The 25269-nt window shown below is 41.8% G+C and overlaps 1 pseudogene; it reads right to left on the reverse strand.

Moving 5' to 3' along the window:
* Positions 1-243: 243 nt before the first annotated feature.
* On the reverse strand, positions 244-24816 carry LOC115114549 (purine nucleoside phosphorylase-like; annotated as a pseudogene).
* Positions 24817-25269: the final 453 nt, after the last annotated feature.

Below are 25269 nucleotides of genomic sequence, written 5' to 3' on the forward strand. Positions count from 1 at the left end.
TAAGCATTTACATTTAACAGACTGGTTCTTGTGTAAAAAAAACAACAACTTTAGGACATTTTATTAAACTATTGACTTAACTCTTTCATCATGGGTGGTTGATTTTTGTTAAGATTGACAGTGAATGATATGTACGTGTGTATGTGTGCACATGTCAGTGTACATTTCTGTGTGTGTCTGTGTGTGAGAGAGAGTGTGCTTCAACATTAGAGTATGTCTCTCTATCTCCATCCCACTCCCCCTTCAGTTGAAGTTGATGCCCTCATCCAGCTGGTGGGAGCGGGCGATAAGTGTGTTAAGCATCATCTGCAGATGTTCCGCCCTCATCTTGCTGATCTCCAGGACCTCCTAATGGTTCACCTTCTCCTCACGGCTGTAGTCCAGGGAGACCTTCACAATGATAATAAGAATACATTAAGATGCTCCTGTAGCATACTTAATAACTAGTCAACAGATGACAGAATAGATACGCTGAGCTGTTCACAGTGTGTGCAGATAAGGTACATAAAACGATATACAGAAATAAGATGAGTGAGAGACCAAAGACCCTCAGGCCACATTGCTTGGCCACTGCTACTTCTAGGACCGTACTCATGCCTAAGGGGGTAGAGGAAAGGGGATAGGGAGAGCAGACAGGGACACGAGGGTGAGGGGAGGGGCAGAGAGAAAAAAAGGCAAAATATCCAACAGGGTTGTGGGTGGCACTGGGTCATGGTTGTGTGTATGTGTGTGTGTGGAGAAGTGGTTATACTATTCTGCATCATTAATAACCCCCTCTGTGTACTGTCCCCTGAGCTTTGGTCCCATTCCCTGAGCTTTGGTCCCATTCCCTGAGCTTTGGTCACTCACAGTGAGTAATAACTCAATAGGTCACCAAAACAAGGAAACAAAAACGCTTTTCTTTGTCATCGCTTGGCTACAACAACAACAACAAGCTCTTAAGGTAACAAGTCGTCAAAATACATGTTCTTAGGGGGAGTGGATAATGAAAGAGGTCATGCGTTAGTTCTGCCCACTGTCCATTGTTACGGATATTTGTTTGTGTTGTATTTTGATCTGGGATCAAATCATCAGACCAATTAGCGTCACAGCATGTAGCAGCCTGTTGGTCTATCTGTTGACCTAATCGCTAAGTTAATTAGCATGCGGTGGCTCTGTTAGCAGAGCTAGCGCCATCATTTATTAACGAGCTCAGCAGGGTTTTTTTTTACGAGGGAGGTCCAATTAGAGCAGTGTTAATGAACTAGAAAGGGGAAAAGGAGAGTGAGCAAGCCTCGTCTGTGTTTATCGTTGTTAAACCATGTTGTGGGCTGGTGGTCACTTGGCTCTGATAAAATATCCCCTTCCTGAAAAGATGCTTGATCTTGATCCAGCATTTTGAACCACAAGTTATAGTAAATATCTAGCTATTGTCTCTTTAAACTTTAATTGAACATTTCCTAACATTAATTGTAATTTTTCGCTCATGTCATAGCCAGTTCTGGTGAGGAAAATCTGTTTGTGGTTGTACCTCGTAGGCTTGTGTTGTCTCCACTCACCCACAGAGTCGCACCCCAAAACCTGCAACATGCGTGTCTCAGCGATGGTCTCGAAGTTGGGCCCGCTCACCATGCAGTTCACCCCTTCCCGCACAAAGTTGGTATAGTCCAGCTCATGACGGATATCCAGAGCTAGATTCCTCAGGTCCTTACTGTAGGCATCTGACATGCAGGGGAACCGGATCCCAAACCTGGAGCAGAGCACAGCCCAAACAATACTGGCTTATCGATGGGACAAATGGAGTGAATACTATTGCAATGCATCTCTCCTAATCTACCAATAATCTGCTACTATTAATAATATGAATAATACTGTAATATAATACAGTAATATGAAAATATACAGAGAATACAGGCAACTGCCAACATAAAGACAACACAAAGTGTCTTAATAGGGTTTTGGGCCACCACGAGCAGGAACAGCTTCAATGCACCTTGGCATAGATTCTACAAGTGTCTGAAACTTTATTGGAGGGATGCGACACCATTCTTCCACGAGAAATTCCATCATTTGGTGTTTTGTTGATGGTGGTGGAAAACGCCGTCTCAGGCACTGCTCCAGAATCTCCCTTAAGTGTTTTATTGGGTTGAGATCTGGTGACTGAGAATGCCATGACACGCGGTTTACATCGTTTTCATGCTAATCAAACTATCCAGTGACCGACCACTCGTGTCCTGTGGATGGGGGCCATGTCATCCTATTGGGACAGAGCCACGGTATCCAAAATAATAGTCTGAAAGCATTTTTCTACATGACCCTAAGCATGATTGGATGTTAATTGCTTAATTAACTCTGGAAGCACTTGCTTTCAATATACTTTGTATTCCTCATTTACTCAAGAGTTTCCATTATTTTGGCAGTTACCTGTAGCTCTCTGAGCACAATGCTTGGAAATCACTTTACTAGTCAACATACAGTATATTTGTCATGAATCTACAACCTCCGAGCTGTAAAGGAAAAATATGTATTAAAGGTTCCATGTAATACATGCGGGCAGCAGGTAGCCTAGTGGTTGGAGCGCTGGGCCAGTAACTGAAAGGCTGCTAGATTGAATCTCAGAGTTGACAAGGTAAAAATCTGTTGATCTGTCCATGAACAAGGCAGTTAACCCACTGTTCCTTGGCAGTCATTGTAAATAAGAATTTGTTCTTAACTGATTTGCCTAGTTAAAATAAATGTGAGCAAGTAGATTACTTGAAGGCTATGTATTGCTTCCTCTTCCTGGGATTATTTCAGTTCTCTCACTGACTGCAACCCTCTCTCTTTCCATCTCTCCTCCCACCTTTGTGCTTCAGACTGTACTACATTTTTCACTCTCCCCCGCCCATTCCACCCACCCCTCTCCCTGTCCCTCTTCCCTGCCTCTCTCCATCTCTCTGCCTGTATCGTTCATCATTGTAGCAGCACAGTGGGTGCTGTGCCCTCCCACAACCCTCTCCCTCTCTCTTTACCTCCCCTCTCTACCCCTATCTTTCTGTCTCGCTGTCTCTGGTTGTACCGTTCATCATTGGGGCCGCACAGAGGGTGCTGGCCGGCGAAGCCTGGCACGTTAATGTGGTCCTTAATGAGCATGATGTCGCCCACTTTGAAGTCCTGACACAGACCTCCTGAGGCGTTAGTCACAATGAGGATCTCCACGCCCAACAGCTTGAAGATCCCCACCGGGAATGTGGCCTGGTGAAGAAGAGGAGGGGGATGGAGAATGAGAGGAGAGAAATATAGGTGGGGGGAGAGTCAGAGAGAGAACTCAAGAGAAAGATATGAGTATACAGGAGGGGAGGAGAAAGGAATGGACAAGTCAACAGGAAGGGAGTTAGAGAGAAATCAAATCAAATTTTATTTGTCACATACACATGGTTAGCAGATGTTAATGCGAGTGTAGCGAAATGCTTGTGCTTCTAGTTCCGACAATGCAGTAATAACCAACAAGTAATCTAACTAACAATTCCAAAACTACTGTCTTATACACAGTGTAAGGGGATAAAGAATATGTACATAAAGATATATGGATGAGTGATGGTACAGAGCAGCATAGGCAAGATACATATGAGATGAGTATGAAAACAAAGTGGCATAGTTAAAGTGGCTAGTGATACATGTATTACATAAGGATGCAGTAGATGATATAGAGTACAGTATATACGTATGCAGATGAGATGAATAATGTAGGGTATGTAACATTATATTAGGTAGCATTGTTTAAAGTGGCTAGTGATATATTTTACATCATTTCCCATCAATTCCCATTATTAAAGTGGCTGGAGTTGAGTCAGTGTCAGTGTGTTGGCAGCAGCCACTCAATGTTAGTGGTGGCTGTTTAACAGTCTGATGGCCTTGAGATAGAAGCTGTTTTTCAGTCTCTCGGTCCCAGCTTTGATGCACCTGTACTGACCTCGCCTTCTGGATGATAACGGGGTGAACAGGCAGTGGCTCGGGTGGTTGTTGTCCTTGATGATCTTTATGGCCTTCCTGTAACATCGTGTGGTGTAGGTGTCCTGGAGGGCAGGTAGTTTGCCCCCGGTGATGCGTTGTGCAGACCTCACTACCCTCTGGAGAGCCTTACGGTTGTGGGCGGAGCAGTTGCCGTACCAGGCGGTGATACAGCCCGCCAGGATGCTCTCGATTGTGCATCTGTAGAAGTTTGTGAGTGCTTTTGGTGACAAGCCAAATTTCTTTAGCCTCCTGAGGTTGAAGAGGCGCTGCTGCGCCTTCTTCACGATGCTGTCTGTGTGGGTGGACCAATTCAGTTTGTCTGTGATGTGTATGCCGAGGAACTTAAAACTTGCTACCCTCTCCACTACTGTTCCATCGATGTGGATAGGGGGGTGTTCCCTCTGCTGTTTCCTGAAGTCCACAATCATCTCCTTAGTTTTGTTGACGTTGAGTGTGAGGTTATTTTCCTGACACCACACTCCGAGAAAGGGAGGGAGAGAAATAGAGAAGAGAGGAAATGACGTGAGAGGTGAAGAGAATGCTACCAACACTTTATTGTACCATTAAGGGGAAGAGGAGAAATGAGACATAAAACGTTTGTATTATTCTCGGACAACTATTGGACCATTCTTGGTCATCTCCAGCACCAGTAATACACAAGATGTGCATACAATCTGCCACAAGCATGCAGCCACGACTTGTAACTCTGTCTCACACACACTTCTCTTTGGGGGGTTTATGAATTCAGGATCTTGATATAGAAATGCCCAATAAGGTACAGATTTGGATCTTAATTTGATCACTCTGTTGCAGGAGAACATTCCTGAAATACAGGAAATTTAAAACTTGTAGTGTATTTCAGTGCGGCAATAAACATATGTTCATTTAAGTTTATTCACCAGAGTGCTGTCCTATTTTTGCTCTTTGCATTCATTATAATCCACATAAGAATTCACATTTCCTGTTGCTGCAGATCCAACATCTGTAAGTCAGACCATTGAGAGACACACACGGCACCACTAGTGCAACATCCATAAACAGGGTTTGCGTGTGTGTGAGTGTACAGTGACTCATGAAAATGCACATTTTTGTCAGTTTGCAAGCTAGGAGTGTATACATGTTTACCTGAATTAAACATGCATCCCAATAACACTCAGTATGCTCCAATAACAGCCACTATACAATACAAAACTAGCGCCAAGGCTAACTCCAGCTGCATGCTCGCAGTTTGTATGAAAGGCACCACTCACAGAGGGAGAGGAGGTCAGGGAGGGCTAACAAAGCAAGCCAGCTAATTAACCTTGCCATGCATCTCCTACGGACACACTGAGATGAGAGAGATAACAGCTCACACCCTGATTGCAAATCAGGGGGAGGGAGGGAGGGAGAGAGCGCTTGTGTGAGTGTGAGTGCGATTCAACAAAACAAAACCATATTGCTTTTCTGCTATGTACTTGATGTCAAAACCCATGGATAAAAGTGTATCATAAAAGAAAGTGTATGAAAAGGGAGATATAAAATTGGTAGAAAACGAGTAGCATCACCAGCCTTGTAGATATTGACTGAGTTCTCGCTGCAACATGTCTGCATTTGTTTTGTCTTTACGTAAAGTCTTGTGAGAGTGGTGCGATGTTGGTGTCGGAGGTGTCAGATACAATGACTTATGGATGTGTCCCTGGGCTGATGGAGTGTATGGACACCCTGGTGTCCCTGTCACACATACTGGACTGCTGTCCGGTAATGTTGGGAAAGAAAGGGAGCAGAACAGGGAAGACATGGAGAGGTGTGTGGAGATGAGAGTATAGTGTGTGAGATTGTGTGGTTGTGGTGGGGGGAAGAGAAATTAAGAGAGAGAGAGAGAAAAGAAGGGAGAGAATGAGGGGGCAGATGGCAGGCTGAAACCACAGCTGTATCGGTTGCATGTGCCCGGGTAAATTTAGCAGAAATCGATTTGTCGCCTTGTCTGGTGTACTGAGCCATAGGAAAGCGGTCCAACATCCACTTTAATCACACCTGTTCTTCTCTAACACCTTACACATTTTGCTGCATGCTCAGTCAGCCCTCAAGATAGGAAACCTATCTACCATGAGTAGGGTTGCAAAGCTACCAAAATGTTCTGTCATTTTGTTAATAATTAGCAGCAAATCTATAGCAATCTATTGTAAACTTTGGTAATTTATACATTAATAACTAAAAAAAATGTATTCATATAAACGATTCAATTATTATATCTGTGCTGATATTGTTCATGAGTGTCTTGTAGATAGACCATATGGTTCAAGAGAAAATAGCTGAATGAAAAAAGCATCTAATCAACAATGGCATTATTTTCAATTAACTCTGCAACTCTTCCAACTATTGACTTTTTTCACAACTGCAGCCAGCTTGATGGCAAAACATTGTCTTATAGCAACTTACAGTAGTGAGTGGATGAATTGTAATACTTTTTCGTACTGGTCCCCCATGGGAATCGAATCCACAACCCATGCTCTTCCAATTGAGCCACAAGGGGAAACTAAATTCATGGTTTATAGGATACTGTTTTACAGATTAGTCTTTTTTTTTCTTTTTTTTTACAATTGTAAAATTATACGTGATAAGGCCACACAGGGGCCAGATATTGTTACAGACACCTGTGATAATCTTAAGTACCCAAAATGCCACTAGATTTCTTGTGACAGATTACATAAAATCATTAAAAGATACCAAAATTCTGGTAGTTTAATGGTAAACTTCGAAAGTTTCCAATAATATCCCGTCCCTTTGCAACCCTAACTGTGACAGTGCTCACCTATGGGCTGCATCTCAAGAGTGTAAAGTTATTTCCTTTCCTTTGGGTCCTCACCTACATCTACTCTGATCTGAACAGAATTGACAGGTGAAAACAATATTGTGGATGTCAGAATAGAGAAACAGCCCATAGGTGATAAGACGTTGATCTAGAGGGCATCATTTGGTCTGTTGTTCTTTCTGTCTCCCTATAAACTGTTACCAAAGCCTCTTGCGGTGTAAGATACTTCTGTATGTCCAATGGTGAGGCTGTAACCTAAGCCCTCCTCTGTGGTCACATTCAATTGCATTTATGTTCTCTTAACCAAAACAGTGGAAGGAAAGGACTCATGTAACTCTGGAGTGACATAAATACGCAGTGTTACAACTGATTCACTGGTTGATTGGGTCTGTAAGTCGTGACCAAGCAAAAACCTACATATAGGAAGTTGCTACTTTGAAATACTTTTATATACAAATAAGACAAGCGTCACAACACAGGTGAACGGCTGTTGGTACATACCTCTCATCCACTCAACATTTGGTCCAACATCCTTACAAGCTGTTTGAGAAAATGGCTTAATTCTTAAATTACATTCATCTGTACTAGTTTCTCAAAAATAGTACATTTCATTGACATTTTGTTCAATTCACACCGAATGACCCAACAATGACCTCATTGCTGCCAGGGATATTTTTAAGAAAAAAGGCCCAGATCAATGGCGACCCTGTCCTAAACTTTGTTAAAATATACAGCCTTCTGCAGAGTCAGCAGTTCCCAGGCTGGTTTCAGCTATCGTCTTCCTGCCTACCACTTTCCTGATTGTGACAGAAAGTTAATGGGCCAAGGCCGGAGATGCCAGCCACTCTCTGTTATACAAATAGGAGTGCTCCTTCAGTTAACATGACCTTGTTGAGCCACAATGGAGAGTTTTTAGCATAGCACTCCAAAAGAAAGGACCCATTTTGTTTCACTCTTTTCCTTCTTTATGATGGCTAATATAAGCACAGCGCACACACTGGTGATGAATATTTCAAAACATCCAGTGTCACCGTAGTGGAAATGTGTAAGGGTTATAGATGAGCAGGGACTGGGTTGAATCCATGGAGGCTATGGATATTGATGGTTAAAATAATCTGATGTTTCCCTGATCTCAAAGGAAAGGGTAGAATAGCAAGGTAAAAGAGTAGAAAGACTAGTAGTGTATAGCAAATATCTTAATGTTGGATGTTTAAAATGTAGCTTAAATAAACTAATATAGATAGATAACATATGGGGCCTTTCGTAGCTCAGTTTGTAGGTCAGTTGGTAGAGCGTGCATCTTGTAATATCAGGGTAGTGGGTTTGATTCCTGGGACCACCCATATACATAAAATGTATGCCTGCATGACTGCAAGTCACTTTGAATAAAATAATCTGCTAAATAGCATAGATTAACTGTTCATTGGTCAGATACTCTACTTGGATTTACCTTACAGAGTGAATAGCCCTTGTAGAGATGGAATCTTCCTTGCATGAAGATGCAGGACTTCCCTTTTAGAATACCAGACACCCCTTATGACCCAGGACTGCGAAGGACACAGAACACAAGTATATTCTGTCACGGGAGGTTAGTGATACAGCATGTCTCATGTAGGGTTATAAAATACAAACTGTGAATTCATGTTTTATTGATGTTTAATTTCACAGAAGATGTCCGATTTGTGTTGTTCATACTCCACGCATGAGAGAGTCCTATAGAAGTCAAATACTACTGCTGTATTGAAATATACTCTGCATGGACCACTGTTGTAATGATGGGGCAGTGAGTTGGAAGCAGGTGAAACATTTTAATAAAACAACATAACCAAGAATATGCAACTAACATAAGACAGTACGCCGATACACAAGAACAATGCCAACTGGTGAGAGAAAATGGGAGAGTGACATATAAAGGGGAGGAGATAATGAATGTAATGGAGTCCAGGTGTGAATCATAATGATTCCCAGGTGTGTGTAATGATGAGTGTCAGGTGTGCGTAATGATGAATCCCAGGACCGGTGGTTAGTATTCTAGCGACGTCGTACAGGAGCAGGAGCAGACGTGACAACTGTGTACTTACATACAATGGGACCTATCCTCCATATGCTGTAGTAGATATTCAAAATGCATGGGTTATGGAATATGAATAAGATAAGTATGTTTGCATTTGAAAATAAATAATAGAACAGATCCCAAAGCCTATATTTTATCAATAAGGCCAGAGGAAGTGTGCTATATGACCAATATACCACGGCTAAGGGCTGTTCTAAAGCACGACTCAATGTGGCGTGCCTGGAAACAGCCATTTGCCATGGTGTATTGGCCACAACCCACCAATCCCCGAGGTGCCTTATTGCTATTATAAACTGGTTACCAATGTAATTAGAACAGTAAAAACAAATGTTTTTGCCATACCAGTGTGTGGTTTGAGCTCTGAATGTTGATTGGCTGACAGCCATGGTATATCAGACTGTATCTCTCGGGGATGACGAAACATTTACTTTTACTGCTCTAATTACGTTGGTAACCAGTTTATAATAGCAATAAGGCATGAGGGGGTATGGTAAATGGCCAATATACCACAGCTAAGGGCTGTGTCCATTTACTCTGCAATGCGTTGTGCCTAAGAACAGTCCTTAGCCGTGGTATATTGGCCATATAACATACCCCCTCGTGCCTTATTGCTTAAAAATACCACAGCTTTCAGCTAATTTTTTATTTTACCTTTATTTAACTAGGCAAGTCAGTTACGAACAAATTCTTATTTTCAATGACGGCCTAGGAACAGTGGGTTAACTGCCTGTTCAGGGGCAGAACGACAGATTTGTTCCTTGTCAGCTTGGGGATTTGAATTTGCAACCTTCCAGTTACTAGTCCAACGCTCTAACCACTAGGCTGCCGCCCCAATCAGGATTCATGGCTTGAACCACTCGGTTTATAATCTCACATAGATCACACATAGGCTATATAAAGTCATTCGGGAAAGTATTCAGACCCCTTGACCTTTTCCACACTTTGTTACATTACAGCCATATTCAAAATGTATTAAATTGTTTCCCCCCCTCATTAATCAACACACAATACCCCATAATAACAAATCCAAAACATGTTTTGAAATTTTTGCGAATTCATTACAAATAAAAACATGTAAATATCACATTTACGTCAGTAGTCAGACCCTTCACTCAGTACTTTGTTGAAGTACCTTTGGCAGCGATTACAGCCTCAAGTCTTCTTGGGTATGACGTTACAAGCTTGGTACACCTATATTTGGGGAGTTTCTCCCATTTATCTCTGCAGATCCTGTCAAGCTCTGCCAGGTTGGATGGGGAGCATCGCTGTACAGCTATTTTCAGATCTCTCCAGAGATGTTCTATCGGGTTCAAGTCCGGGTTCTGGCTGGGCCACACAAGGACATTCAGAGACTTGTCCTGAAGCCACTCCTGCGTTGTCTTGGCTGTGTGCTTAGAATCGTTGTCTTGTTGGAAGGTGAAGTTTTACCCCAGTCTGAAGTCCTGAGTGCTCTTGAGCAGGTTTTCATCAAGGATCTCACTGTACTTTGCGCCGTTCATCTTTACCTCAATCCTGGCTAGTCACCCAGTCCCTGCCGCTGAAAAACATCCCTGCAGCATGATGCTGCCACCACTGTGCTTCACCGTAGGGATGGTGTCAGGTTTCATCCAGACGTGACGCTTGGCATTCAGGACAAAAAATTCAAACTTGGTTTCATCAGACCAGAGAGTTCTTTAGGTGCCTCTTTAGGTGCCTCTTGGCAACTCCAAGTGGGCTGTCATGTGCCTTTTAGTGAGGAGTGGCTTCCGTCTGGCCGCTCTACCATAAAGGCCTGATTGATGGAGTGCTGCAGAGATGGTTGTCCTTCTGGAAGGTTCTCCCATCTCCACATAGGAACTCTGGAACTCTGTCAGAGTGACCATTGGGTTCTTGGTCACCTCCCTGACCAAGGCCCTTCTCCCCCAATTTCTCAGTTTGGCCAGGCGGCCAGCTCCAGGAAGAGTCTTGATGGAGGCCACTGTGTTCTTGGGGGATCTTCAATACTGCAGACATTTTTTGGTACCGTTCCCCAGATAGCTTCAACCTCATGGCTTGGTTTTTGCTCTGACATGCGCTGTCAACTGTGGGATCTTATATAGACCAGTGTGTGCCTTTCCAAATCATGTCCAATCAATTGAATTTACCACAGATGGACTCCAATCAAGTTGTAGAAACATCTCAAGGACGATCAATGGAAACAGGATGCACCTGAGCTCAATTTCGAATCTCATAGCAATCAGTATTTATGTAAATAAGGTATCTGTTTTTTATTCTGAATAAATTTGCAAAAATGGCTAAAAACCCGTTTTTGCTTTGTCATGATGGAGTATTGTGTATAGATCGATGAGGAAAACATTTAATTTAATCAATTTTAGAATAAGGCCTTAACGTAACAAAATGTGGATAAAGTCAAGGGTTCTGAATGCTACCCGAATGCACTGTAGTACTCAGTAGAGCATGCAGTGTAGGAACAGTATCTGTGCTAGTGAAATAAAAGTGTAAGTCATCCGCTGACAAATGTCAACTGTCATTGTCTGTTTAGTACCCTTCTTTATAGTGGGGATGATGGCTGAGACTACAGCAGAGTTGTGTTCGGTGGTATGGAGATTATGTTAATTTGATCCTGAGTTAAATCAGAGGCAATTTGTGGAAAAGTGCTGCGTAGTGAGATAGGACCTGAATAATTACAACATTGTTTAGAGAAGTGACTTTCTTCTCCTCCGTCAGAGGTTGACGGATGGCCGAGGGAAGTTTAGGGGGGAGGATGGTGTCAGTTATTACTCTGTCCATTGAAGTTACTTCAGAATCCATTCCATTGCTGCATTAACTTGGTTATGTGAGCCTTTATTTGGAAACTGCTATGTATTATGTTGTGTGGATTTGATTACATCTGACCCTATGTTTTTACAGGTTATTGGATAGGCACATTTTATTTGATTTGTTTACTGTTACAGGTTCACACAGCATAGCACCTGTTCACAGGCAAACACCAATATTTGTATTGTCTAAAATCACACTCATTTAGAATGTTTACAAATCATTTTGCTCTCCATTTAATTTACCTAAAAACAAGAAGTCTAGTGCTGCACTGAACATCGATTAGTGTTTTCAATGGGCTTCTTCTCTCTGACAAGCTTAAATGAACCAGAAGACAATTGGAAAGACTGCAACACAAACCAAACCTGAAGTGAAGATAATTTAAAAAATGTCAGCTCTGTCTAATGATGATTGTCAAATAATGTTATTTCTAGGCTTCTCATTAGTTTATTTATGATGCTATTGTTGTCCAAAACACAACAAAAACTTTTCTGCAAAGCCAAAGACCCACCTTCCTCTCATAATAATAGGAAAGTGAACATTTGAGCGCTTATGCAGACATTTTATATTCACCTCCACATGATGAATATTTAAACATGTCCATGAGATCCTAATAAGAATTCCACGTGGAAGATATTAGGACCTATTTTTACTCCAGTTATAATATTTTATTCATGGGGAGCAGTTATTCATTCTTGGTTCATATTCCCGATAGCTGGTTATGATTTGTTAAGCCAAGCAACATTTTGACAAACACACACAGAAATCCCAAATGCATTTCAGCAAGTAAACAATAAACTACTTAGCTGCAATGGTGTGTCAACGGAATCATTGAGGGAACATGTAAATTCCTCTGCTGTGCAGGCATAATTAAGAGCACTACTCAGGTTCACCTGATGTTTGGGAGAATCAATGAACAAGCTAATTGGGGTGAAGTGATGTTTACAGAGAGGTGTTGCCTATTATAGATTGACAGTTTATACAGAGCAAAACATTTCTGGTTACTTCTGAATTCCCGGACTGTTAGTAGGTTTTGCCGGGACATTTTAAAAACAGTGGATTTAAACCAAATTAAGACTCCATTGGAACATTCACTGTTTGCTGGGTGGAGACTACATTATACTATCATTAGTCTCATATCAATATTATCATGACACATTATATGTTCGTGACAGTGACATCCTCTCACCTGTGCTGACCGGGAAGTTGGGGATATCTGCGTAAGGGAAGATCTCTTTGTTGGTAACACCATCAGCGAGCAGGCCCAGGCCGGAGCCACACACCACTGCGATCTTAGTCCTGTGTCTCGTCCGGCTCAGAAGCCATTCTGTCATCTGATTGTGTCATCTGATTGTAGTCTTCAAAAGAGCAACAGCTAGGAGAGATAACACTCAGGTAATTATTTTTAAATAGACTGCCTGACGACACACCATACAGAGCAGGTGGCCCACGGGCCAAAACAGGCAAATGTGTGTTTTTTGGGGGATTGAACTTTTTCGTTAAAAAAAGAGTGTAAAATCACCAGATTTGTTTAATTTAGGAAATCTGTTCCGCATTCCCACAAATAAAAAAAGAGACGTGATCGTGTCTCCATGCAATCAAGGCATGACATTATTGTTGTTTTCAAATAAACATTTATTTTTGGGCTTAGTTGTGGTTAATTTACAGTGTATAAATTATTATAATTATGTCCTGGCCCTCCAACCATCCACTCCGATAAAAATCGGAGCCACCTGGCTGAATCTGGTTGCCTAACCCTGATGTAGAGACACATTCTTAGTACCAAATTAACCCCTTGTCCCTTCCACTCAATATTTAATGTGGATAGGAAAGGATTAGGTATGAGCAATATCGTAATACTTCCACCTTACCTTCTGATAGGCATTTATGTGCATTTATTTTGCCATATTGTCTAACACCTTCTATATCCTTCTCAGAACAAGTCCCTAGGTGGTAGTGACAAGCAGTCAATTCTGAATTGGGCAATTAACTGAATTAGGGAATGGAGTTAGGTATTACTGAACTTTATAATTGGTTAGATAGAAATAAAACACACTTGCAATAGATGAAGAAGATACTGAGTGTATCCTTCTAGGAACAATATTCTTTATCATCAAAAAGGATGCAAGGAAGACGAGAACATATGTACTTAGATCTTTGTTTACAGTGCCTTCAGAAAGTATTCACACCCCTTGACTTATTCCACATTTTGTTGTGTTACAGCCTAAATTCAAAATGGATTCAATAGATTTTTTTCTCACCCATCTGCACACAATACCCCATGATGACATAGTGAAAACACTTATTAAGAAATGTTTGCACATTTATTGAAAATTACATACAGAAATATCTCATTTACATAAATATTCACACCCCTGAGTAAAATACTTTATAGAAGCACTGTTGGCAGCAATTACAGCTGTGAGTCCTGGATTGTGCAACATTTACTCATTATTCTTTTCAAAATTCAAATTGGTTGATGATCATTGCTAAACAACCATTTTCAGGTCTTGACATAGATTTTCAAGAAGATTAAACTTAGAACTGTAACTCAGCCACTCAGGGACATTCGCTGACTTCTTGGTAAGCAGCTCCAGTGTAGATTTGACCTTGTGTTTTAGGTTATTGTCCTGGTGAAAGGTGAATTAATCTCCCAGTGTCTGGTGGAAAGCAGAATGAACCAGGTTTCCCTCTAGAATTTTGTCAGTGCTTAGCTCCATTCCATTTTTTAAATCAGGAAATCTCCCATCGTTAACGATTAAAAGCATACCCATAACATGATGCAGTCATCACTATGCTTGAAAATATGGAGAGTGGTACTCAGTAATGTGTTGTATTGGATTTGCCCCAAACATAACACTTTGTATTCAGGACAATAAGGGAATTGCTTTGCAATATTTATTTGCAGTATTTCTTTAGTGCCTTGTTGCAAACAGGATGCATGTTTTGGAATATTCTTATTATGTACAGACTTCCTTATTTTCCCTCTGTCATTTAGATTAGTATTGTGGAGTAACTACAATGTTGTTGATCCATCCTCAGTTTTCTCCTATCACAGCTATTAAACTTTGGAATTGTTTTAAAGTCACCACTGGCCTCATGGGGAAATCCCTGAATGGTTTCCTTCCTCTCCGGCAACTTAGGAAGTACGATTGTATCTTTGTAGTGACTGGGTGTATTGATACAGCATCCAAAGTGCCATTAATAACTTCACCATGCTCAAAGGGATACTCAATGTCTGCTTTTTTTTACACATCTACCAATAGGTGACCTTCTTTGCAAGAAATCGGAAAATCTTCCTGTTCTTTGTGGTTGAATCTGTGTTTGAAATTCTTGATTGAGGGACCCTACAGATAATTGTATGTGTCGGGTACAGAGAGGAGGTAGTCATTGAAAAATCATATTAAACACTATTATTGCACACAGAGGGAGTCCATGCAACTTATTTGTGACTTGCTAAGCAAATGTTTACTCCTGAACATATTAGGCTTGCCATAACATAGCGGTTGAATACTTATTGACTCAAGACATTTCAGCTTTTCATTTTTAATGGATTTGTAAAAATGTCTTTGTAACTGCTAGTTTGTTTGTTTGAAACAAACATATTGAATGTATGTGTCACGACTTCGGCCGAAGTCGGTCCCTCTCCTTGTTCGGGCAGCGTTCGGCGGTCGACGTCACCGACCTTCTAGCCATCGCTGATCCATTTTTCATTTTCCATAGGTTTTGTCTTGTTTTCCATCACACCTGATTCCAATCCCATCAACTACATGTTGTGTATTTAACCCTCTGTTTCCCCTCATGTCCTTGTCGGTGATTGTTTGTTGTATGTATTGGTGGTAGTTATGTTCTGGTGTGCGACGGGTTTTGCACCCCCTTATTTTACTTTGTATATTTTGGTTTTCTGAGTTTTTGTATATTCATTAAACTGCTCCGTTTATACCAAGTTCACTCTCCTGCGCCTGACTTCTCTGCCACCAGCACGCGCCCATCACAGTATGTAACAAATCCATTTTTCTTTCATCATTTATGGGAAACAAATCGAGATGTGTGTATTCACTGTCATCCCTGGATCAAAGTTGTGCTTATGCTAAACCAATCTATTTAACTGGAAATATTGTCTGATGTGTGAAATATGATGAAGAAAGTAACATTTACCATTTTGTACTTACTTTGGTAAGTATGACCCATAAACAGGTATGGCAGGTGCAGTCTGGTGGGGAGTTTAGAGTTAATCAAAGCTGGCGACGATAGAGTTAAGAAACTTTTCATTGGTTAATTTTGAGGTGGGAGATAGTGTGGGGTATATTCTTTTGGGATTCCTGGAGAGAAAAAAACATGCAGAGTCACATGGAGATGTCTCCCACATCCTCGTGGGATGCAAAGGTCCGATGTGACAAGGGTGCATGCAAATAATTACAGGATTTCCTTTGAAGTCACGTTCATAGTGAAAGTCAATTTATTTAAATCGGAAATTACCTTACTACAATATTCATTAACAAATATAAAATACATATCTCTAACTTATTTGATATCAGTTTAAGCAATATCACTAATAGGTTCTTTATTACAGCATAGGATTATGAATTGTTATTTGTGAAATGGGGCAAAACCATATTAATTCAGGTGGCCAAAGGTGGGTTGGTGGGGCCTCTCTGGTTAAATGTCTAGTGTCCGTCACCATATGCCACTATCATCCTAGTCAGCTGTTGTCTGTGACCCTTGACCTTTCATTCTGCTAACACTTCCATGTCTTCAGACACATCCAGCTCCCATCCACACATGGATGGACTTTTCAAGAGAGAGAGAGAGGAGTGCACATAGCACTCAACCATTTTTTGACTAGATAGTGTTGATGCCCTGAGTTCAAGGTAAAACCAGTCAATGAGTAACATTAGTTTACGTAACATTATTTGATGCACTTTTACATGAGGGATACTAAGGAAGTGTACAAATCTACAGCATTCCAAGGTACAGACACATTTTCAAAACGTTAAGATGTTTAATTATTGCGTAGAAAGGTATGGGTTCAGCAAAAACGTGTGTAAAGTATTTAGTAAATCATTAGTTATAAAGAATGCTAAACAGCTAGTGGCAGGAGAAGGTGTTGTAGGGGATTTATATCGATCAGGACGTATCATCTAGAGACATTGAATTAGACAGTGACTTGCTGGGATATGAAAGGAGTACACTGATATGGTTATTACTGTCATTAACATACCTTTAATTATTTCTCCCTGTAGGTTGAGGTCGACTTTAGTACTGTGCCAGATGTGGTCTATGGGGGGGAATACAGATAGCTGATTATCCTGATGAAAACCCAACAGATGCTGTGTGTGTGTGTGTATTTGCGTGTGTGTGCATGCCTTGTTGTGCGTTGTGTATGATTTTTGGATGAGCCGTGGGATAACCTAACTCTACTCTCAAGGACGATTGCGTTGTCACAATGTGTTCTCTACCCAGCTCACTCTAAGCTTCTCTCTAAGCTCTCTCAAATAGTTTTGGGGGAGGACATTTGTTTCATCTTCATGGAATTTCATACTATGCTTTATTTGAATTAAAGTTAGATGTGCAGAAATCTGACAATTATTTTTCCTCATCCCTAATCTCAAACGCAGAACAAAATCTTGTGTAATTGTGTCAGATGCCCTTTGATTGGTCTACATGGACAAGTTCTGGCCTAGTTTAGATCTTATCTGTCAGAAAGGTATCAGTTTCTCTGTGGATGGTTTGTCCTCTGACAATTCAATTGTACATTTCGGTGTTCCTCAAAGCTCCGTTTTAGGACCACTATTGTTTTCACTACATATTTTACCTCTTGGTGATGTCATTCGGAAACATAATGTTAACATTCACTGCTATGCGGATGACACAGCTGTACATCTTGATGAAACATGGTGAAGCCCCAAAATTGCCCTCCTTGGAAGCCTGTTTCAGACATAAGGAAGTGGATGGCTGCGAAAGAGATGCTTGTTCTAGCTCCCAAAAAACAAAGATCTTCTGTTGAATCTGACAATTAATCTTGATGGTTGTACAGTCGTCTCAAATAAAACTGAAGGACCTCGGCGTTACTCTGGACCATGATCTCTCTTGACGAACATATCAAGACTGTTTCAAGGACAGCGTTTTTCCATCTAAGTAACATTGCAAAAATCAGAAGCTTTCTGTCCAAAAATGATGCAGAAAAATTAATCCATGCTTTTGTCACTTCTAGGTTAGACTACTACAATGCTCTACTTTCCGGCTCCCCGGATAAAGCACTAAATAAACTTAAGTTAGTGCTAAACACAGCTGATAGAATCTCGACAAGAACCAAAACATTTGATTATATTACCCCAGTGCTAGCACTCTCTACACTTCCTATTAAGGCAAGGGCTGATTTCAAGGTTTTACTGCTAACCTTCAAAGTATTACATGGGCTTGCTCCTACCCATCTTTCCGATTTGGAGTACCTACATGTACGCTATGGTCACAAGACGCAGGCCTCCTTACTGTCTCTAGAATATCTAATATCTAATATCTACAGCTTTCTCCTGTAGAGCTCTATTTTTATGGAATGGTCTGCCTACCCATGTGAGACGCCGACTCGGTCTCAACCTTTAAGTCTTTATTGAAGACTCATCTCTTCAGTAGGTCCTATGATTGAGTGTAGTTTGGCCCAGGAGTGTGAAGTTGAACAGAAAGGCACTGGCGCAATGAACCGCCCTTGCTGTCTCTGCCTGGCCGGTTCCCCTCTCTCCGCTGGGATTCTCTGCCTCTAACCCTATTACAGGGGCTGAGTCACTGACTTACTGGTGCTCTTCCATGCCGTCCCTAGGAGGGGTGCGTCACTTGAATGGGTTGAGTCACTGACATGATTTCCTGTCCGGATTGGCGCCCCCCCTTTGGGTTGTGCCGTGGCGGAGATCTTTGTGGGCTATACTCGGCCTTGTCTCAGGATGGTAAGTTGGTGGTTGAAGATATCCTTCTACTGGTGTGGGGGCTGTGCTTTGGCAAAGTGGGTGCTGTTATATCCTGCCTGTTTGGCCTTGTCCGGGGGTATCGTCGGATGGGGCCACAGTGTCTCCCGCCCACTCCTGTCTCAGCCTCCAGTATTTATGCTGCAGTAGTTTGTGTCGGGGGACTAGGATCAGTCTGTTATATCTGGAGTATTTCTCCTGTCTTATCCGGTGTCCTGTGTGAATTTAAGTATATTCTCCCTCTCTCCCTCCCTCAGCCCTAGGACCATGCCTCAGGACTACCTGGCCGTGCTGCCGCTCCAGTTTCAACTGTTCTGCATGCGCCTATTGAACCCTGACCTGTTCACCGGATGTGTTACCTGTCACAGACTTGCTGTTTTCAACTCTGAATGAATGAGACAGCAAGAGCGGTAGAGGTACTCTGACATTTACTCCTGAGGTGCTGACCTGTTGCACCCTCGACAACCACTGATTATTATTATTATTTGACCCTGCTGGTCATCTATGAACATTTGAACAGCTTGGCCATGTTGTTATATCCACCCGGCACAGCCAGAAGAGGACTGGCCACCCCTCACTGTGCTTCTACATCTGCATTGCTTGCTGTTTGGGGTTTTAGGCTGGGTTTCTGTACAGCACTTTGAGATATCAGCTGATGTAAGAAGGACTTAATAAATACATTTGGTTGATTGATTTCTTGAAATCCCCACCCCCAAATTAAGCACCACCCAAAACTGATACGTCCAAATAACTAGTGCCAGAACCAAAGCACCGGAACTACTGTTGCTCGTTATTCATCTCATCCTTCCATTTGACAAATGTTAAGATATCAGTTATGTCACATAGTCTTTCCACGAGAGATTGCTTCTTCTCTAATTTGTCGAACTATGGAAAATTCTAGGTGAAAACCCTGGCATCTTGCCCAGTAAAATATTTAGTGCTCCTAATGATGATCAACCCAAGTTCTCAATTGAAGATTGTTAGGCTGCGTTTACACATGCAGACCAATTCTGATCTTTTGCCCAATTATGGGCAAAAGATCTGATCTAAATGGTCAAAATACTAATTTGTGACAAAAATATAAATTTGTCTGCCTGTGTAAGGCTGCGTTTACATAGGCAGCTCAATTCTGATCCATTTATCACCAATTGGTCTTTTGACCTATCAGATCAGCTCTGAAAAATATTTGATGTGAAAAGATCTAATGTGATTGGTCAAAAGACCAAATCGTGGAGAAAAAAATATCAGAATTGGGCTGCCTGTGCAAACACAGCCTATATGCAGATCTAGGTGAAAGAGTACTGTATATCATGACAAGCAAAAACAAGAGGATTACATGATGGAAGACCACAGATTCATGTCTTAGGTCATTGTGGACCGATAGGCTACGTTTCTCATTCAATTTGTATTATAACCTATTTTCCACTACTGGTCAACTCAATTGTGCTGATTGCAGATTAGCTGATTAGATAAGAGTAGTATCCTCTTAATGGGCTATGATGACACAAGTTGGTACTGGTTACTGTGGTGGTAATACAGGGACATAATCTGTAATTTGCTCAGTCAGATTGGCGATGGGTTTAAACTAAAGCCTATGAAACCATCACATTGCACTTGGCAGGACAATGTCCAATCCTGGAGTCACCTCAGTGTGAGACAGGAGACCAGACAAAAAATAGCTGTCCTGATCCTAGAGACACCTCCAAGGCTGGGTGGTTGGGGAGCGGTAGGGGCGTCTCAGGGAACTCCCACTTAATGGGCGTCATTTTACAAAAACACATATGGAATGCTTGGGGATGAGATTGGCGTAGCCTTTAGCCGGAGCAAGGAGTCTGGGTAGCCAGGCAAAGTCGAATCCTGGATCTTCAATCAGACAATATTCTTGGCAAAGCCAAAGAACACAATGATGTTACGTGATACCACCAATGTTCATAACGCTAAACAAACCATATCTACATAGCAATAATTATTATTGCAAAATAACTTTGGAAAAACTTCCAAATATTGTAGTGCTTTAAACAGGGTAGATGGAATTCCTTGATTATTGTGGTTTGGGTAGAGCAGGTAACCTAGTGGTTAGAGCATTAGGCCAGTCACCGAAAGGTCACTAGTTTGCATCCCTGAGCTGACAAGGTGAAAAATCTGTCTGTGGCCTTGAGTAAGGCACTTAACGCTAATTGCTTCAGGGTCGCCATTGATAATGACCAACTCTGGCCTTGACCTTACTCTCAGGGGGAGTTGAGATAAGCAAAAAACACATTTCCAATACACAATTGTACATCTGTGAAATAGGACAACTATAAGCACCCACCAAATTATTATTCTAGTCAGTCTTTCCAAATCCCACCATCACACAGATAAAATCTAACCTTGCTACTGCCAACAACCCCTTAGTCTTGGACCTTATCTTAGTATCAGCTTTACTGCCCTGGAGAAGGACATGGACATCCTTATGTCTACAGTACAAAATGAACTCCTGCCAACTTTTATATTACCACCATTTACAATTGGACTGAAAATAACTGTCCAGTGAAAATCTCACCTTAAAAAGCTCATAATCTGCTAACCCATACCCAAATAATGTTATTGACTTGTCAACAACTGGCCAAAAGCATAAATTAGAGAAAAAAACACTTAAAAAATCCTTCCTTAAACTCTGTTTAAAAAATGCTTGCCATTTCCTCATAGAGGATGATATCATGCTTTTGGCTAAGCTACTCATTGGCTCATTAGCTGAGCCGGCCAATCATCTATTTACTTGAACAGATTTACTTGAACAGATGAATATTTGATTGACCGGTACATGGTCACACCATTCTGTTGTTGGGTTATGCCCACACCACACACTGAAAAGCTGCTTTTTTACATATTTAACTATGATTTTTTGGAAGAAATACTATTACACAAATACTGTAATTAATTATAGATTATATTTCATAGAGATCTGGAAACACTGGACAGCTACTTGAAGAGCCAGTTTTATGGCACCAATATCTCTTCTATTTGTTTCTTTAGCTCTCTCCACTCTACACCAGTCAGTAGTGACTGAGTGCCCAGTTAAAGCTAATTAGACAAGGCAGATTGATCCTCGCCAGCATGGTGAACTCATCTCAAACCATAATTAGTGACTTGACCTATGCCATTACGCAGAGGGCAAAGGTTAATGATGCATTCAAAAGTGGGTGACTCGATGAGGAATCCATACTCTAAGTAAAAGGCCATACCTGTCGCCACGAGGGTGGCTCGATAGAGATGCAGGTGTGCAAAATGCAACTGACGGAGTACTTTTCTGCATTAAAGACAAAAGTAAACACTGCCAATTTGGTCACAGGTAATGAAATCAATATGTAATCATGGTTGTGAGGTAGGGGGTTTCACAGTAGTACATACAGTAAACTGGTGAGGCAACTGCCTTATGATTTGGACAAAAGCTGCTACAGAAAAAGCAGAACACCTGAAATGGAGAGAGTTAGCTGAACAAAAAAAATGTACATGCAACAATTTAAAGGATATTACTGAGTTACAGTTCATATGAGGAAATCAGTCAATTGAAATTAATTAATTAGGCCCTAATCTATGGATTTCACATGACTGGGCTGGGGCAGAGCCATGGGTAGGCCTAGGAGGGCATTTGCCCACCCACTGGGGAGCCAGTCCCAGCCAATCAGAATGACTTTTTCCCCACAAAAGGGCTTTATTGGACGTACAGCCAAATTCTCTTAAACAACTTTGGAGGCGGCTTAAGCTAGAGATACAGTTGAAGTCGGAAGTTTACATACACCTTAGCCAAATACATTTAAACTCAGTTTTTCACAATTCCTGAAATTGAATTCTAGTAAAAATGCCCTGCCTTAGGTTAGCTAGGATAACCACTTTAGTTTAAGAATGTGAAATGTCAGAATAATAGCAGAGAAAACTATTTATTTCAGCTTTTATTTCTTTCATCACATTCCCAGTGGGTCAGAAGTTTACATGCACTCAATTAGTATTTGGTAGCCAGCTCCTGACAGAGCTGGTGTAACTGAGTCAGGTTTGTAGGCCTCCTTGCTCGCATATGCTTTTTCAGTTCTGCCCACAAATTTGGTATAGGATTGAGGTCAGGGCTTTGTGATGGCCACACCAATACCTTGGCTTTGTTGTCCTTAAGCCATTTTGCCACAACTTCAGAAGTATGCTTGGGGTCATTGTCCATTTGGAAGACCCATTTGCAAACAAGCTCTAACTTCCTGACTGATGTCTTGAGATGTTGCTTCAATATATCCACATAATTTTCCTACCTCATGATGCCATCTTTTTTGTGAAGTGCATCAGTCCCTCCTGTAGCAAAGCACCCCCACAACATGATGCTGCCACCCCCATGCTTCACGGTTGGGATGGTGTTCTTCGGCTTGCAGGCCTCCCCCTTTTTCCTCCAAACATAACGATGGTCATTATGGCCACAGTTCTATTTTTGTTTCAGCAGACCAGAGGACATTTCTCCAAAAAGTACAATCTTTGTCCCCATGTGCAGTTGCAAATCGTAGTCTGGCTTTTTATGCCGGTTTTGGAGCAGTGGCTTCTTCCTTGCTGAGCGGCCTTTCAGGTTATGTAGATATAAGACTCGTTTTACTGTGGATATAGATACTTTTGTACCTGTTTCCTCCAGCATCTCACAAGGACCTTTGCTGTTATTCTGGGATTGATTTGCACTTTTCACACCAAAGTACATTCATCTCTAGGAGACAGAACGCATCTCCTTCTTGAGCGGTATGACGGCTGCGTGGTCTGATGGTGTTTATACTTGGTAACTATTGTTTGTACAGATGAACATGGTATCTTCAGGCATTTGGAAATTGCTCCCAAGAATAAACCAGACTTGTGGAGGGATAACATTTTTTTGTTCTGAGGTCTCGGCTAATTTGTTTAGATTTTTCCATGATGTCAAGCAAAGAGGCACTGAGTTTGAAGGTAGGCCTTGAAATACATCCACAGGTACACCTCCAATTGACTCAAATTATATTAATTAGCCTATCAGAAGCTTCTAATTCCATGACATAATTTTCTGGAATTTTCCAAGCTGTTTAAAGGCACAGTCAACTTAGTGTATGTAAACTTATGACCCACTGGAATTGTGATACAGTGAATTATAAGTGAAATAATCTGTCTGTAAACAATTGTTGGAAGAACGACTTGCCAAAACTATAGTTTGTTAACATGAAACTGTACATTCAGCATACAATTCATCAATTGGTGTGTGTGTGTGATGTGGGGTTGAAGCTACGAACCCATAGGCTTGTCTCTCTCATCCCTTCCAAGCTTCTGGGAGGGAGGGTGGACAGTGAGCCTGTCATAGTCCTAACCGACTTGCCAAAACTACAGTTTGTAGTTTGGTTGAAAGACTAGTTTTAACGACTCCGACCTAAGTGTATTTAAACTTCCGACTTCAACTGTATGTTTAGAAGGAGCGTGAAATTGGCATTGCTGATGTCACGACTTCCGCCGAAGTTGGCTCCCCTGCCTGTTCGGGCGGTGCTCGGCGGTCGTCGTCACCGGCCTACTAGCCGCCACCGATCCCTTTTTCGTTTGTCTGTTTGTTTTGACTTATTAGTTTCACCTGTGTCCTGTTGTATGTGCTTAATGAGCTTCCTTATTTAAAGTATGTGTACCTGCCCTTGTTTTGTGCGGGATTGTCTTTGTGTTACGTGTGTGCGTTTAGGTAGAAGTGTGTAATTTTCTGGACTTGGCACCCTGTGTTTTTGGGTAGTCACATTTACTGTCCGTGCCCTGTGTTGTTGGGCTTGTCTATTTTTGTGCCATATTAAAGAGCACTTTTTCCCAGTGGAACTCTCTGCGCCTGATTCCTTCCTCACCCACCTAGTCCCGCGTGACAGCTGACTGCAGGAATGAGGTTCCGTGAACCGTCGCAGGAAGCTCCCGACCGAGGACCGTCTCTGGACCGTCACCGGAAGCTCTGGACTGGAGAGGCGCACTTGAGGCCATAAGCGTGGAACCGGCACAGGTTGCACCAGACTGATAACCGGATCCTCTGGTCGGATGTTGAGCAGAACACACTTGCACAACATCCCTCTCATCTCACTCTCTCCCAACTTCACCATTGCCTCCCTGACAGTCTCTGGCTCTTCCCTCTGCTCAGCCGCCAGCTCCATGTGTCCCCCCCCAAAAAACTTGGGGCTGTCCTTGAGCTTTCTGTAGCTGCGAACCCTGTCGTCGTCGCTTTCCTCCATAATCTCCTTCCATCTGTCGCCAAGGAAGGGTTTCGCATCTCCCCATCACTTCTTCCCATGTCCAGAAATCCTTCCCTCTTTGGGCACGCTGCTTGGTTTGATGGGATATTCTGTCATGTTCGCTGGAATAATTATCGGACCAAGCTGCAGCGCGATATGGTTTCCACATTATTTATTAGAAATGCACAAAACAACAAAGATAGAACGAAACAAGTAACTAAGAGGTGTAGCATACACTAACTCAAACCAATATCCCATAAAACACAGGTGGAAAAAATGCTACTTAAATATGATCCCCAATTAGAGACAACGATAGCCAGCTGCCTCTAATTGGGAATCATACAAAACACCAACATAGAAAAACTAAACTAGTATCCCACATAGAAAATAATAACTAGAAAACCCCCCAGTCACGCCCTGACCTACTATACCATAGAAAAACAAAGGCTCTCT

This window comes from Oncorhynchus nerka, linkage group LG3 (genome assembly GCF_034236695.1).
Source record: "Oncorhynchus nerka isolate Pitt River linkage group LG3, Oner_Uvic_2.0, whole genome shotgun sequence".
Lineage (NCBI taxonomy): Eukaryota > Metazoa > Chordata > Actinopteri > Salmoniformes > Salmonidae > Oncorhynchus > Oncorhynchus nerka.